Here is a 16502-nt window from a genome sequence, read left to right on the forward strand (position 1 = left end):
CCATCAGAAAACCAAATGTGGTGCTATAGAGTCCATGTCAATCCACAGCAAGTCTGCGTGCTGCGGTGCAGAACTGGGCTCCAGGGGTCTTGAAGATGAGGACCATTGAGAAAGGCAGATCTCTACGCCTTTCTTCCAAGGAAACTCTGGATGGATTTGAACGACTATTTCGGTTAACAGCTTGTACGCCACTGTTGGTTTCACCCAGGAACTGCTATACTGCACAGAGATCCCATAAAAATGGATAATAAAAATGTAGGATTTTACAGTATATGTGAAATACAAATAAAAATTCAAAGAAAACTATGCCATAGCAAAAAGCTCAAATGAAAAAAAATGCAAACTCTTGCTCATTATCTACAAAAGGTTTCTACACTAAGATATAACATTTAAACCGGTAAAGACCTTTATAATGATACTTGGGTTACTATGCAAACAATTCCTTTAACGACTAGCATCCTCTGCACATCTGCCCGGGATCCCAGGGCACCTATGGTATGGAGGCGGAAAAGAACAAACAGAAAGAGGAGGAGGGAGAGATCTATTTCAGGAGGACAGGAGAGAAAAGGGTGAAGGAACAGAGCACAAGATGCTCTACGGTGGCTTTCACGAAGGCTAGAGCCCCTGAAAGCAAGGATGGGAGTAAAAAATGGGCCAATACACGTGCACACACAGAACAAATACTGCCAAGATCAGCCGTCTGCCACCAGGCACAGCATCTGAGTATCTCACATTACCCCATCCCTGACCGCAGGGCCTTTTCCAAGGAAACTGAATTAATAGTTCAGAGAAAACTAGCAGCAAGTTTTGGAGGGGCAGAGGTCAAATCCAAGCTTTCAAGCTTTGGAAACCCTCTGTGTGCCATGACAGCCCGACAGCTTCCCACCACTTAGGCTTTTCTCTTGAGAGCGCTGAGTGACATTAACAGATGTGAATTTTTGCTAATGTTATTTTTTGTAGTGCATGATAAAATGTGTCAGCATTTAAATGACCTGTATAACTCAGGAAAATCAGTGTTTTTCCAGAGGAAAATTACTCAAAGTGCAAGATGGATCTAAGGACTTTAATTCAATACAGTATGTACTAGTGCATTGTTCACGTTTCAGATTTATTACTGCAGCCAACCTTTCAGAAACTCACACATGCGGTGTTAGGAGCCCTATTTCAGTTGCTAAGCAAAGGCCAGCAGTTCAAATCCACCAGAGATTCCAGGAAAGTTGGGTTTGGACCCCACTCCTTGTACTATAATGTGTTAATCTAGGTAAACTAGAGAAACAAGTCCACAGAAACTCATATATGTATACAAGTTTTATATATAGGGTAAGTATACATTCAGAAAGCATCCCAACCCAATCCAGTCCAAAAGTCTGACTTAGCCCATATGCCCAACAATGATTTACAAAGTCCTCCTCAAACTCACAACACACACACACACACAATGACGCGGAATGCAGGAGGATCACAGGCCGGTGGGCAGAAAGTCTTTGAATGCAGTGGCAGTGTAAGTATCTCAGCATTGGCAGGGGTCTCCATGAGTCTTCACCACCACCCAGGCATCAAGTTAGGTCCATGTGACTTCTCCTCAGGGACGTCTCGCACAGGAAGTGAGCCTTGCTAGGTGAAGCAGGGAACTGGCTAAGGCAGCTGCATCCTGGTCCGACCATCAGAGAGCAAGAGACCCAAGAACTAAGAAGGCGAGGCTCACCAAGCCATTTACCCCTCTGCCCTTCTATTAACCCCACGCGTGTTAATCGGCCAGGTTGGCACAATGAACCTTAACTGTGATTTACAACCTTGGGAACCCCACAACTGTGTCCTCTGAGTTACTAGGAGCCAGAACAGACTTGATGGCAATGGGCTTGCTGGATTTCGGTGCTGTATCAAAGATTATACAAAATATACTTAATCATCTGAAAAGACTATGGAAGCAATTTCTCCTATTCCAATTAAATATCTGTGTGAGCCAGATGTCTGTATACTTTATATACGTCAACCTATACAACTTGCCGTGGTGGCTTAAGAGCTGACGAGAGAGCTTGCCGCCATCTATTGCTCCAGACACTACAGAGATGTAAAAAAATATCAGTGTCATTCACCTCACATTGTATTCTTTAGTAACATAGCACTGTTATTACTCCTAAAAAGCAAAGTCCCTGCCATGGAGTCAATTCCAACTCCCAGAGCCTGTCAACTGAAAACTGGCTCTGTGCTTCTTTTGGCCCTGCCCCAAACGATTTTATTAGGAGCTAATCCAGCCATCATAGCATCGCATAGTTCAATCACATCAAACAGTATTGTACAATTTCTACCTCAGTTTCAAAGTACTTTCTTCAGTTTTGAACCAATTGATACCAGCTCCCGCCCCTTCCCCACCCCACCCCCCGCTGTATCCCCGGGCACCCTTATTCTTTCTGTTGTCTCCATAGGCTCATCAATGCTGGGTGTCATATAACTGAAAACTAGAAAAGCACGTAACGAAGATTCTAGAAGGCTACCCATAATGACAAAGTGCATTAGAAATAAACCGCAATATAACAAAATAATAAACCACAGAAAATATTGAAAACCAGATGAAGCTAAAAGTATATCAGAGGGCAGATGATCAAGTGACAAGGTTTTAACTGTTCAAGTCAGGTTAGTCATTTCAATCTACTACTGTCATCTCTCCAATGCTCTGCTTGGTGTTCCCATCCCTCAGTTATGGCTAGGGGGAAATCACAGTAGGCTTATTTCCTGTGTAGATCTCGCAAACGTATTTTGGGCTACTGTGGGGGGAGGTCAGATGCTTACAGACATCCTCCCTAGGGCAGTTAGTCACCAGACTACAGGGTAGGCCTTGCTCCCTGCTGTGGGGGACAATAAACTTTTTCTCCCTGAGGCCTGCGACCAAGTGTTCATACCCTACCAATAATGGTCTCTCCATCAGTTGAGCCAGGAAACAGGCCAAACTGGCTCTGTGACATTCAAAGTTATCATCCTAAATCTAGGATCCGACCATCTTGTCACATGTATGCCCCCAATCCCTCCTCTCCCTATTGCATGTATGTCCCTAGACCACCCCCTCTCATTACCTATAGCACAAGCCCTTCCTGTGATGTTTGTCCTCACCTGTAATTAGGGGGCTTGCATGTCCCCGGAGAATATAAAAAGCCTGGGCTAGCATAAAACTCTCTCTCTCCCTCCACGTGGACCACCAAGCAGGGCTGAGGTGAGCATGCTACCATGACTTGTGTCTGACTCCATTTATTTCAATACTTCCTTCTATCTCTCATGCTCTCTATAATTTTACTATGACCTTTACTTATTATCACTGTACAATTGTGCCTACTGGACCTGAAATGGTGTGTTAGGGACTGGTTTCCCCTGACAGGCTACCACTGTCATCCAAAGCTTTCTGCACATCAGAATCAGACAATTTTAGCTCTGATCCTATTCCCTCATTCAGCTTTGGATTATATAATTTATAATCTAACTCCTTACCAGAGAAGAAATCCACATATTTACCCCCAGCGGGCTGGTGATTCTGAACTGCTGGCTTTGCTAGCAGCCTGCACCCCAGCCCACTGAACCACTGGCGCTCCTTGTACCACACAAAGGGACTTTTTTAAATTTTGGGGAAAATGCCAGTATCTTTCAATTGCATTTTTACACGAACTCTTTGAAACCTTGTCCTATAAAACTTAACACTTATATGGTGGGAAACGGCTATTCAAGATTAAAGTTCCCGTTGTCTTGACACATTCTCTTCCACAGTTCTCGTATCTCTACCACTCCACATACTGGCAACCGGTGAAGTATTCATAAGATTCAGGTCTTTCTCTCCTTTTTCTTTGCTGGTACTTCCAAAAATGCAATAAAACAAACAACAGAAGCATTAACAACCTGAAATATGCAGATGACACAACCTTGTTTACAGAAAGCAAGGAGGATTTCAACTAATTGCTAATGAAGAACACAGACTGCAGCCTTCAGTACCAGGTGCAATTCAATGGAAAGAAAACAAAACTCTCACAACTGGACTAATAGACACTATCATGACAGAGAACAGATAGAATTTCATTTTGCTTAGAACCCCAACATTCATGGAAGTAGCAGTTAAGAAATCAAACAACATCCGTAATTGGGCAAACGTGTTGCACAAAATGCCTTTAAAGTGCTGAGGAGAAAGGAAGCCCCTTTGAGCTACGGTAAGGCCAACACAAGACATGCAATTTCCCATTGCTCACAATCGTGAAATTGGACGGTGAAAAAGGAAGACAGAAGAGGAATCAATGCATTTGAATTGCAGTGCTGGCAGAGAATATTGAAAGTATTCTTTCAGAAGAACAAACAAATTTGTCTTGGAAGAAGTACACCAGAATGGTCTTCTTTAGAAGCAAGGATGGTAAAACATTGAACATGTCATCAGGAGATATCAGACCCTGAAAAAGGACATCATGATTAGTAAATAAGAGGGTCAGAGCACACAGGAGCAAATGAAGGGGGTGGGGGGAAGAGAGTGGAGCACATCCTGGCCAACCAAACCTAAAGGATGATATCCCTGCTCAGAGCAGCCAATGCACAGAAAGGACCATATGGCCTGCCCCACTATGAGACACAACATCCCTCACTGACCCATAGCCCTACAGGGGACAACACTGGAGACACAGTATGGGAATTGCACACGACCTGACCCCACCACACTGAGGCAAAACACTAAGGGCGTGCAACAGAACAGCAAGGAGAACAGAGCAAGGAAGTCCGCAGGGAATACCAAAAATGGACTTTGGGGGGGGCCAGGGCTTGGTGCCCCATCAGACTCTAACTCCTAAAGACCAACAAACAGACTTTGAACTATTTACAGGCTTTCTCTTTTTTTGTGTGTCATTGGTTTTTTGTTTTCTTTTCTTGCTTTGTTATGCTCTGTCTTGTTTTTGTGCATATTATTATCTCTGCAGGTCTATCTTTAAATAAGATAGGCTGGATAAACAATCTGGAGGAGAAAACAATGGAACCAGGAGGGCATGGGAGAAAGGGAGGTGGGGGAAAGGAAGTGGTGTTAACAAACCCAGGGACAAAGGAACAAGTGATCCAAAATCAGTGATGAGAAGGGTGTAAGAGGCCTGGTAGGGCTTATCAAGGGCAATGTAACCTAGGAGAATTACTGAAACCCAAATGAAGGCTGAGCATGAGTGTGGGACAAGAGGAGAGTAAAAGGAAATAGAGGAAAGAACTAGGAGACAAAAGGCATTTATAGATGTCTAAATACAGGCATGTACATATGTAAATATGTTTATATATGATAACAGGGAAACAGATCTATGCACATATATTTATAGGCTTAGTATTAAGGAAGCAGATGGACATTGGGTTTCTACTCAAGTACTCCCTTAATGCAAGAACACTTTGTTCTATTAAACTGGTATTCCATGATGATCACCTTCCTAACATGGTCGCCGAAGACAAAGTTGGTGCATAAGAAAATGTGGCGAAGAAAGGTGATGGTGCCCGGTTATCAAAAGATATAGCATCTGGGGTCTTAAAGGCTTGAAGGTTAACAAGCAGCCATCTAGCTCAGAAGCAACAAAGCCCACGTGGAAGAAGCACACCAGCCTCTGTGATCACAAGGTGACAAAGCGATCAGGCAGCAGGAATCAAAGAACAAAAAATCATATATTGTGAATGAGGGGGAGTGTGAAGTGGGGACCCAAAGCCCATCTGTAGGCAACTGGACATCCCCTTACAGAAAAGTCTCGGGGAGGAGACGAGCCAGTCAGGGTGCAATGTAGCAACGATGAAACATACAACTTTCCTCTAGTTCTTAAATGCTTCCTCCCCCCAACTATCATGATCCCAATTCTACCTTACAAATCTGGCAAGACCAGAGGATGTACACTGGTACAGATAGGAACTGGAAACACAGGGAATCCAGGACAGATGATCCCTTCAAGACCAGTGGTGTGAGTGGCAATAACCAAGGGTGGAAGGAAGGTGGGGTAGAAGGGTGAACCAATTACAAGGATCTACATATAACCCCCTCCCTGGGGGACGAACAACAGAAAAGTGGGTGAAGGGAGATATAAGTGTAAGACATGACAAAATAAAAACAATTTACAAATTATCAAGGGTTCATGAAAGGAGGGGTTATAGGGAGGGGAAAATGAGGAGCTGATACCAAGGGCTCAAGTAGAAAGCAAATGTTTTGAGAATAATTAGGGCAACAAATGTACACATGTGCTTGACACAATGAATGTATGCATGGATTGTGATAAGAATTGTATAAGCCCCCAATAAAGTTTTTTTTTTTTAAAAAGAGGATTAGTAAATAAGTGCAAGACACTCAAGGAGCTGGACTGATACAGTGGTTGCAACAATTAGCGCCAACATAACCGTGGGGATGGCATGGGGCGGGGCGGGGAAGTGGTTTGTTCTTTTGTCAGAACCAAACCAGAGCAGCAACCTAACAAGACACAATTTACTTTCAACTGAGCTCTCATGGCACAGTGGGTTATTATACTACTAACTACAAGGTCAGCTGTTCGAATTCACTAGCTTCTCAGCAGTAGAAACATGAGGCTACCTATTCGTGTAAAGATTTAAAGTCTCAGAAACACCGAGGGGAAGTTATACTCGAGTTGCTAAGAGTTGGAATGTATTCAAAAGCGGCGAGTTTGCCGTCTGAGGAGCTGGGTTTCTCTTTTCTCTTGTAACACCAAAGTTATCAACCCCTCTGGGGAGGGAAGGTAAGTGAGAGGGGAGCTGGGATTTTATTATAAAGGAAATTGTGTAAAGAAAGTAAAGAGACAATCTCCTCACGTCAATTGTTCACAAAGCTGCGCACTGTAATCAACGCACACTGTTTGGGAACACCTTTTCCTGATAATAACTCACACAGTAAACTCAAATGTCAAAGGAAATCCACGTCCATTATATTTTGTGTTAATACTTCCAACAAGTATTTTGAATGCATTCACCCCAAAGCTCAAGACGACAAATCAATGAATGAAACTGTTTTCACTTTATTCAAGTAACTAAGCGATATGCTATAAACACCTGGGCCAGGGACTGAGGGAAGAGACCATAAATTGTTTGCAGAACGAAACACTCCAAAGATACAATAAAAACGACAAAAGCCTCCTCCTGTACATCCGTTTCCAGGCCTGTTGCTCTATTTCTATGCTTCTGGAGCTCTCAGAACTGCCGCTAAAAGCATGAATTGTTTTCCTTGGCGTTATCTTCTGTTCAAATTGCCAACCGTAATTAGAATAGCATTCCTGAAACATTGACCACTGTAAGCAAGGAGCAACTAGTGACACAGTATCTAGGAAAATGAGTCACACACATGCTAATATATAAGTATGTACCTTACCTGTATACATAGTTAAACACAGGTCACATAATGAGACACTTTCTTCACCTGGAAAAATGCACACTTGGCATTAAGAAATACATGTAATGCCGCCTTTGATCTGAAGTGTTTTTGCTAGCATATTAAGCTTAGTATTTCAATTATACTCAGTTACCGAGCTGCACACTTAAATGGACTGAGAGCCGCAGCATTCCTCAGAATATCATCTAACTGCCATCTCTCCTGAATGGTATAAGTATATGTTAGTTTGTCCTCAGAATCTCCTTTGGTTATCTACAAAATAATGAGGAGTTTCAAACTAAAATACCATTTAGAAGTTATAAAGTAAGCACACTATGAAAGAATATAAAATAGAAACAAATAGTGTAAAACAATAAGTGGTTTGAAAAAGAACTGTGCCATAATCTGCTCCCAAGAACAACAAAGGTTTATAGCAATCAATGTGATGTATTAAATGGCTTTTGGGTTCTCTCAACCAGAATTTTATTTGTAACATGAGTGGAAAAGAACCTACTCATTTTAACAAGCACTAATAAGGGAAACTGCTACATGGGGGCGGGGGAGGGGGAATATTCCAAAGAAGTGACATGTTAAACGAAATCTACCAAGAAAAAAATCGACACAACAATCCCTCAACCATGACTAACACCACAGTAAACATAAGAGGCCCCATGCCTATCCTTCACTTATTTCTGAATGAAGGAAAGAACAAACAAACTTAAAAGGGTTCAGAGAACCAACAATTTCATATTTTAACAACAGTTACACAGTTAAAGGTAATTCAATAGTCTTCCTGCCACCAGTGTCAGCAAGGACTCTAGGGGCCTGGGATGGTAATATGAAAACTCAAATCCGTATTCTTACTTTATGTAACTAGCCTAGAGTCTTCAGAAATGAATATCTAATGGTTGACAGAGCACTGACTACTGCTTTAATCATACTTCATAGCTGAACTATTTACTGTAACACCTTTAACACTGCGGTGCTAGTTCAACACTTGATACGAATCTGGAAGAGATAATAAATGAAACATTGAGCTCTCTATTCTTCGATCTTGAGTAATTCACCTAATTTACTCAGTATGATTCAGTGCAAATTGCCTTGGCGCTTTAGGAAAGCTGCACGTTCATCTCAGCGAGGCCTTTAATCAAAGACACACGTGTGCATTAATCACCTCATCCACAAACCCCCCTTTGAAAATTGCTACCACACTGCTGCTTTTAAAGAAATCTACCTTTCTGCACCACTTCTCTAAGTTTATTACAGAAATAAAGTAAGAGCTATGAAAGTAAATTATGGTAGCAACGTATGCTACAATTGTACTTTGTTTACAAGAAACCTTACTGTAGGATACATAAGAAAGAGCACTCCCTTTATGATGCTCCTAAGAGGGAGTAAAATTCCCCCTGAGAGAGAGAAGAGGACATAAATGTTATGCTACAAGTCAGAACTCATCATACTGTAGCGTTCACAAAGATTCTGGAGGCGCATGTAGAGGGTGGGCACTCATGGACAGTACACCTATATGGTTGACTACTCAAAGTTTTGGACTGTGACCTGAAAGGTCAGCAGTTACTTAGTCTCGGAAACACAAAAGGTGTCACTGTGAGTCGGCACCGACTCCACAGCACTAAACTGTGTGTTTGTTTGTTAACAGGATTATAATTTGACAGCTACGCATGAAATTCAAATATGTTGGGCCTGCTCCCCAGACTGTCTGGGAGAAGTACATGCAAATGGTCTTGTCAAAAGATTCTAAGATCCATTTTTCTGTTCAAGCTAGACAAAAATATGAGAAAGTAGAAGTCTGAGGATGCCTGGACTCTTCCTCTAGCAGAGAATTGAGCAAAGCACCTAAACCAAGAGCAACGCATTGTTAGAAAAACAATGGTTGGGCCCACAGGGAACAGCTGCTAAGGGGTTACTCTGGGATCCTGGCCTTTTAAGTTTCTCTGCCACGTTCTCTACAGCGGAAATCTAAATACTTACATGGAGGTTGCAAGAGTATAAAGTTACTGAGTTGGAGAAATTAGACATTTTAGGAGATTTATATCTGTAAGGCTCAAAGAGGAAAAAATATAATCAAGTATGTGCAAGATTTCTGCACACAAAGTTATAAATAAATTGGAGATAAATTGAAGGTAACCTAAATAAGTAGTGATAAATCCCATGAAGGTGGATTTTAAAAACTAAATGGTGCAGAGATATCAAGTCTCCCATACGAATGTATAAATTGAATTTTATCCTAATCTGAATACCGTACCCCCCCCCCACCCCACCCCAATCTCGGAAAGTCAACATCTGAAAGCGAGCACAAGTGTCAGGGATCAGGTCACACAACCCTGGAAGGAGAAGGGCTTGTGCTACAAAAGAGCACAACGTGTGACATGCTCGAGTAATTAGGGCAGGGAGTGGGAGTGGGCACTCAGAGACCCGATGCATCCTTCGGGTGGTGGCTCTGTAAATCAGTGGGAAAAGGCTGGATTGGGACCAACTGGTGACCCCTATGTAGAGAGTAAGACACATGTTGCCATGACCTGAAAGTAGGTGATGGCTTCTTAAATGTAGTAAAACATATTATTAAGTTACATTGCCCAGGAAGTTCCTGATGTCACCTATTAAAGTTATCATGAACCACACTTCCACGTACCTTTTCATTTCGGCCATCGCTAATAATACGTGCCATACGAAACAGTGCATACATGCGTACATTACATAAATACTAACATTACCATTCTAATGCCAACTCTCCAATGAAGACTGAATTTAAGACACTGATAATAAAAGAAAACAGTAATAAATTTTTTTTTAAGTGAGGCATTAAACTTACATCAGAACTGACACAGAGTCACAGGAGTAGAATCCTGTCCTAAGTCAGGGACTCCCTGTATTATTGGGTTCCACTGATGGCAAGTATTTGAAAGGGGAAGTTACTGGTATGCTTACCACCGAGGTTTCTACCCTAAGAAAACACCTCAATTAAGGTGACTGATCAAAGTCTGAACAGTTCTAAAAAGACTCGTGAGAGTGGGCCTCCTGAGTAGGAGTCAAGATTCACACTGTGGTCACTACAGTCAGCAGTGCCTGTGGAGGCCTGGGGGCCTGCGTGGGGCTGTGAACTCAATGGCTGGAACTAACAGCAGGCAGACCAAACCACACTCCCTGCCACCGAGTCAAGGTCGACTCACAGGGACCCTAAAGAACAGGGTAGAACTGCCTGCTTCCCACATTGCAATTGTTTAGGGGAGTAGCAAAAGTCCTGACCCTTGACCTTGCAGACTGCAGGCCAGCTTGTAACCACTACAAACAAAGGACGTGCTTAATAGTATTTTATTGTTATTTAGATGGTCATGCCCATAAAGACTACCAGAAAGAACCTTTCACAAAACAGAAGGGTAATATCTGTTTCAAAACTCTCACTTGCTACTTTGTAGTCTTATAAATCCCATTAGAAATATTCTTTAAAAGAGAAAAGCAAATGATTTAAATGATTTTCAAAACATATATTGAATATTTTCAAGTAGTACATAGAATGATCACATAGAAACAACAGATTTCAGGACTTAGTTTCTTACACATTTCACTACCCAAAGATAAAAGCCATTCTTATTTCTGATTCTAATTAAAGACTGTAGAGGAAGGTTGCTACTTAGATTCAAAATCCAGTGAACTTTTGTTATGTTTTAAACTTTTTGTTCTTGACACCTTAAAAAAATTACGACCTAGAGATGTTTTAAATGGAAGTGAAATTAATCCCTAAGTGAGAGATGCTTTCTTTATGACTCATTAGAATCTTTTATAGTTTAAAAGTTGTGGTTACATCATCCACAGATCAAATCTATTGTGGAAAAGGACAATTAATAGTATAATCAACAGAGCTTCTTTTGCTTGCATTAGCTCTGAAGGTAAGTCAAAAATGTTACGACGAGAATCCCAGCTCATACCTGCCTGGGCTTATTACAAAGCATATTTAAACGTCTCTCTGAGACCAGTGGATGGCTGAAGAAAAACTTTGTCAGTAAGACAATTAGTCTCAACAAGGGGCCTTGTAAAAATGGAGAATTCTTGTGCCATAGGAAAAAATGATGTAGTAGAAGTCAAGGTTAATACCAAATTGTTAATGAAACTCAGGTGGACATCTACCCAAGTCTTTGAAGCTTTGTAACAAGTTCACAGGAATGCTGCTCCTTGAATATTGGTTAAATGGATCAAGTTTGAAGGAAAACCAGGAAGACCTCAGAGATGAATCCAAGCTTAGAAGCGTATGATAACTGTTTTGCAGACTCCCAAAGGGTAAAGAGAGAGCCCTGGTCGTGTAGTGGTTACACACCGGGCTGTGATTAGAAAGGTTTGCAGTTCTAACCTACCAGGCCCACCTCAAGAAAAAGGGCAGGGCTTTCGAATCCTGCACACCATCTTGGAACTGTAGCTCTGCCCTGCCCTATAGGGTTATCATGAGTCAGAATTGATTGGATGGCAGTGTGCCAAAATTTTTTTGTTGTTGTTTGGAGGAATGGAAGTAGCAATCCCAGGAGGGTAGAAGGAAGGTGGGGAACTGATTGCAATCCCCATCCCCTAGGCCCCACCCTGGTGATGAATAACAGAAGCCATGGGGGAAGGGAGACAGCAGGTATAAATATTAAAATAATAATAATTTATAATTTATCAAGTGGTCACGAGGGGGGGGGTAAGGATAAAAAAAAGAGGAGCTGATATCAAGGGCTCAAATAGAAAGTAAATGTTTAGAAAATTATAATGGCAATACTTGCACAAATGTGTTTGATACGATAGATGTGTGGATTGTTATACAAGCTGTAAGAGCCCCCAATAAAATAATCGTTTAATAAAATTTTTTTAAAAAAGAAACACAACCTTCAGAAGAGTACAGACCTAGATAGAGGATATGTCAAGAAACAATCGTTTCACATTTTGATATTAAAGGTGTCTATGATTTTAATATGCTTTTTTTTTACTTACCCTAAATCTTAGCACTTGTCAATGCTGTTAAAAAAACCGCAATAATTTTGCAAACTTAAACTAATTGCACACTACCCTGATGTTGTCGCTGTTGTTGGGTGTCGCCAAGTGAAGGCTGAATCCCAGAGAGCCAGGTGACACGCTGACCTGCCTCGCCATGTGTCCGGACTGGAATCCACAGAGAGTCAGAGCCTCAGGTCTTTCTCCTGGGGAGTGACTTACCACCCTCCTGCTTAACAGTCCAACACTTAACCTTGTGCACCACCAGGGCTCCTTACACTAGCTTTAGAGGGCAGGTAAATCCAAGAGCACGTTTCACTTATCTTATCATTCAAACACACCCATTTTTCTTCCTTCTCAAAATTCACTTGTTTTAAAAAATGACCAGACCACACAGTAACATAATGATGTTCTTTATGCCTGTCTCTTCTTCTCTACAATTGTACTGCCAAACGACTACCAAGTTCTTACTCAGTTTTGCTTCTCCTCTCTTTAGACAGAGTTGGAGATTTTCTACTCCTGAAAAAACAAACACGAGTAATAAGGCAAAACGGAGACTGGCCACACCGTCTGCCTGCTGTTTCTCCTCAGCAGCAGTGACTGCATTGATGCTGGATGCCTCCATCGGGCTTTCTCCAGGACCCTGCACCTCTCAGGATGATTTCTATGACTAGCAAATTCTCAGCTTGCTAATTCAGTGTACTACCTCTGGGCTACCTAAGTTTATTCCTGGGTTTCAGTGAGCCATAAAAATCAGTATCATTTTCTCTTCCTTTCTTGAAGCATGCAGGAGATTATTCATTTAAAACAAACCAAAAAAGACTTCATTTAAAAATGTATTCATTCTGAAAGATCACTAGCCTTCTGAAGCACTGTGCAGGTCTCAGATGTCCACGGTGATAAAATCACAGGCCTGAAGAGCATTTATGAGTAATAAAGACCTAACTGCCATCAACTTGCTATGAAAAAGGCAGTTACATCCTGCAACTAGGGAACAAGCATCGAGCGTTGGAGTGAGAAAAAAGAGATGAAGGCCAACAGGGGAAAAGTGTCTAAGAGACAGAGCATTTGAGCAAAACTGTCAAGGAGAAATTAGAATTTGATAGATGAGAAAGGAGAGACCAATATCCCAGACTTTGGAAACGGAAACAAAAGTCACCAGACTTTTATCTGGAAAACATGAACTTTTCAGTTTCAAAAGCCAACTGCAGAGGTTGAATTACGGATAATTTTAAATGACAAAATGTCAGTGATACACTGGTGCATAATTTTGTGCGTTGATATCAGTCTTTTTCAGGGATCATTAATAAAGAACCAAGATACTTTTGTGGCATATATTTGTTTACATTCTAGACTAAAATAAAAATCCTGCATTTAATTCATGGTTTCTATCTGTGGTAAACAGACTTGTTCAGATGGTCTTGGTTGTATATGCAATCGGCAATTTTGTTTTCACGATAAAACTGTCATATAGTGGATCATCCATTTTAAAAGATTACTTGTTCAGAGTAATTACAGAAAATGTCTTAAACGGCTGTCAGTGGAATGACTGCTTTGTTACATCACTTCTCAGGTTAAATGGATTCTAGGACTGTTTTGTGTCATGAAATTATTTTCAAGTTACCAAAATCTTTGAGAACCAGCTTCATTTCCAAAAGCTCTCTCTACAGGCCCGAGGGGCCGGCCCCATTACCAACTAAGTGGACAGCAGTATCCCACCCTCAGAAGAATTCACTTCAGAGGACAGCACTGAAGCTACAGCTCAAGGAGAGGGACTTGTCTGATCAGAGCACACAGGAGCCAACAAGAGGGAAGGGAATAAAGGAGTGAAGCACATCCTGGCCCACCAAGCCCTGAAGACAATATTTCTGCTCAGAGCAGCCGATGCACAGAGACAATCACAGGGCCGGCCCCACCACGAAACACAACATTCCTCGCTGACCCATAGCACCACAGAGGACAACACTAGAGACACATGGCAGGAACTGTGCACGCCCGAGTCCACTATGCTGAAGTCAGACACTGGGGGCATGCAGCAGCAGAGCAACAAAGTCCCCAGGGATAGATGTGGGGCCAGGGCATGGCACCCCATCAGACTCAACAGGAAAGCACTCATAAAAGACAACAGATAGACCTTGAACTATTTATAGGGTTTACTGCTGTTGCCTTTTTGTTACTGCCTTCTGTTGTTATTGTTGTAGCTACTGTTTTATTTTCTATAGTTGCTTCGTTGTGCTTGGTCTTGTGTTGGTGTATATTGTTGTCACTGCATGTCTATCTGGAAGGGATAGGCGGGATAAATAAGTTGGAAGAGAGAACAATGGGATGACAGTTATGGGGGGACATGGGAGAGGGGAAGGGAGGAGGAAGTGAGTGTTAATAAACCCAGGGACAAGGAAACAAGTGATCCAAAATCAGTGGCAAGGAGGGTGTAGGAGGTCTGGCAGGGCTGGATCAAGGACGATGTAACTGAGAGGAATTCCTGAAACACAAATGAAGGCCGAACATGATAGTGGGACAAGAGAAAAGTAAAAAGAAATAGAGGAAAGAACTAGGATGCGAATATATTTATATACGACGATGGTGAAATAGATCTATGTGCATATATTTATAGGTTTAGTATTAAGGAAACAGATGGACAGTGGGCCCTTGGGACTCAATTACTTCCTCAACACAAGAGCACTTTTTTCTAACAATTCAGCAGTCTGTGATGCTCACCTTCCTGGCACGATCGCTGAATACAATGGGTGCATAAGCAAATGTGGTGAAGAAAGCTGATGGTGCCCGGCTACCAAAAGATATAGAGTCTGGGGTCTTAAAGGCTTGAAGATAAACAAGCGCCCATCTAAGTGAGCAACAGCAACGCACACATGGAAGAAGCACACCAGCCTGTGAGATCACGAGGCATTGAAGGGATCAGGTATCAGGCATCAAAGACCAAAAAAAATTATACCATTGTGAATGAGGAGGAGTGCAGAGTGGGGACCCAGGACCCATTTGTGGGAAATTGGACATCCCCTTGCAGAAGGGGCACAGAGAGGTAACAAGCTAGTCAGGGTGCAGTGCATACAACTTTCCTCTAGTTCTCAAATGCTATCTCCCCACCACTATCATGGTCCCTATTCTACCTTACAAATCCAGCTGGACAGAAGGATGTACACTGGTACAGCTAGGAACTGGAAACACAAGGAATCCAGGACAGATGAAACTCTCAGGACCAGTGGTGAGAGTCGTGATACCGGGAGGGTGGATGGAAGGTGAGGGAAAAATGGACAGTGGAGAAGTGGGTGAAGGGAGATGTCGGAGGGTATAAGACATGACAAAATAATAATTTATAAATTGTCAAGGGTTCATGGGGAGGTAGGAGCGAAGAGGGAGGGGGGAAAATGAGTAGCGAATACCAGGTGCTCAAGTAGAAAGCAAATGTTTTGAGAATGGTGAAGGAAAAAAATGTACAAAAGTACTTGACAAAATGGATGTGTGTGTATTGTGATAAGAGTTCTACAAGCCCCCAATAAAATGATTTTTTTAAAAAAGAGCTCTCTCTAATTCTATACTTGACTCCCTCCTCCCTACTTCCCACATCAGGAAAATCAATAACACTTTTTTTTTCATATTTTCCTGTTTGAGATTTAGTGATTTTTTTTCTCTCAATTCATAAAAGTGTTCAAAACTCAAATCCACTGTCACGGTCAATTCTGACTCATAGCGACTCTATAGGATAAGGCAGAACTATCCCTGTCGGTTACCAATATTGTAACTCTTTACAGGAGTAGAAAGCCTCATCTGTCTTGCTCAGAGTGCCTGGTCATTTCAAATTACCGACCTTACGGTTGCAGCCCAATGCATAACCAGTATGCCACCAGCGTGCCTCATAAACGCTAAAGGTGAAGGGTTTTACCTTTTCTTCTATCATACCTGTTGTCCTCCCAGCTGTTGTATGTATTTCAGTTGGCTGGTAACTGTTGAAACACCATGGTGTCATATTCTAACACATTCTAAAACATTTCTGGGACAGAGAGTCAACGGTCATGTGCCGCTTTACCAGGTAGAGAGATTTCAAGAGTTCAGAGACTCAAAAAAAAAAGCCTTAAAGTTAGAGAAAGAGCAAAATGAGAAGTGAACTATAAACGATGAAGATACAATAACTGGCAGTGTTCTTCCTTCCTCTGGGCCC

At 41.9% G+C, this 16502-nt stretch overlaps 1 protein-coding gene across 4 annotated transcripts in view; it reads right to left on the bottom strand.

The window, feature by feature from the left end:
* POT1 (protection of telomeres 1) overlaps nucleotides 1-16502 on the bottom strand; it is a 100186-nt gene that overhangs the window by 51858 nt on the left and 31826 nt on the right. The gene's annotated exons all lie outside the window — the stretch shown is intronic.

Source organism: Tenrec ecaudatus, chromosome 9, assembly GCF_050624435.1.
Source record: "Tenrec ecaudatus isolate mTenEca1 chromosome 9, mTenEca1.hap1, whole genome shotgun sequence".
Classification (NCBI taxonomy): domain Eukaryota; kingdom Metazoa; phylum Chordata; class Mammalia; order Afrosoricida; family Tenrecidae; genus Tenrec; species Tenrec ecaudatus.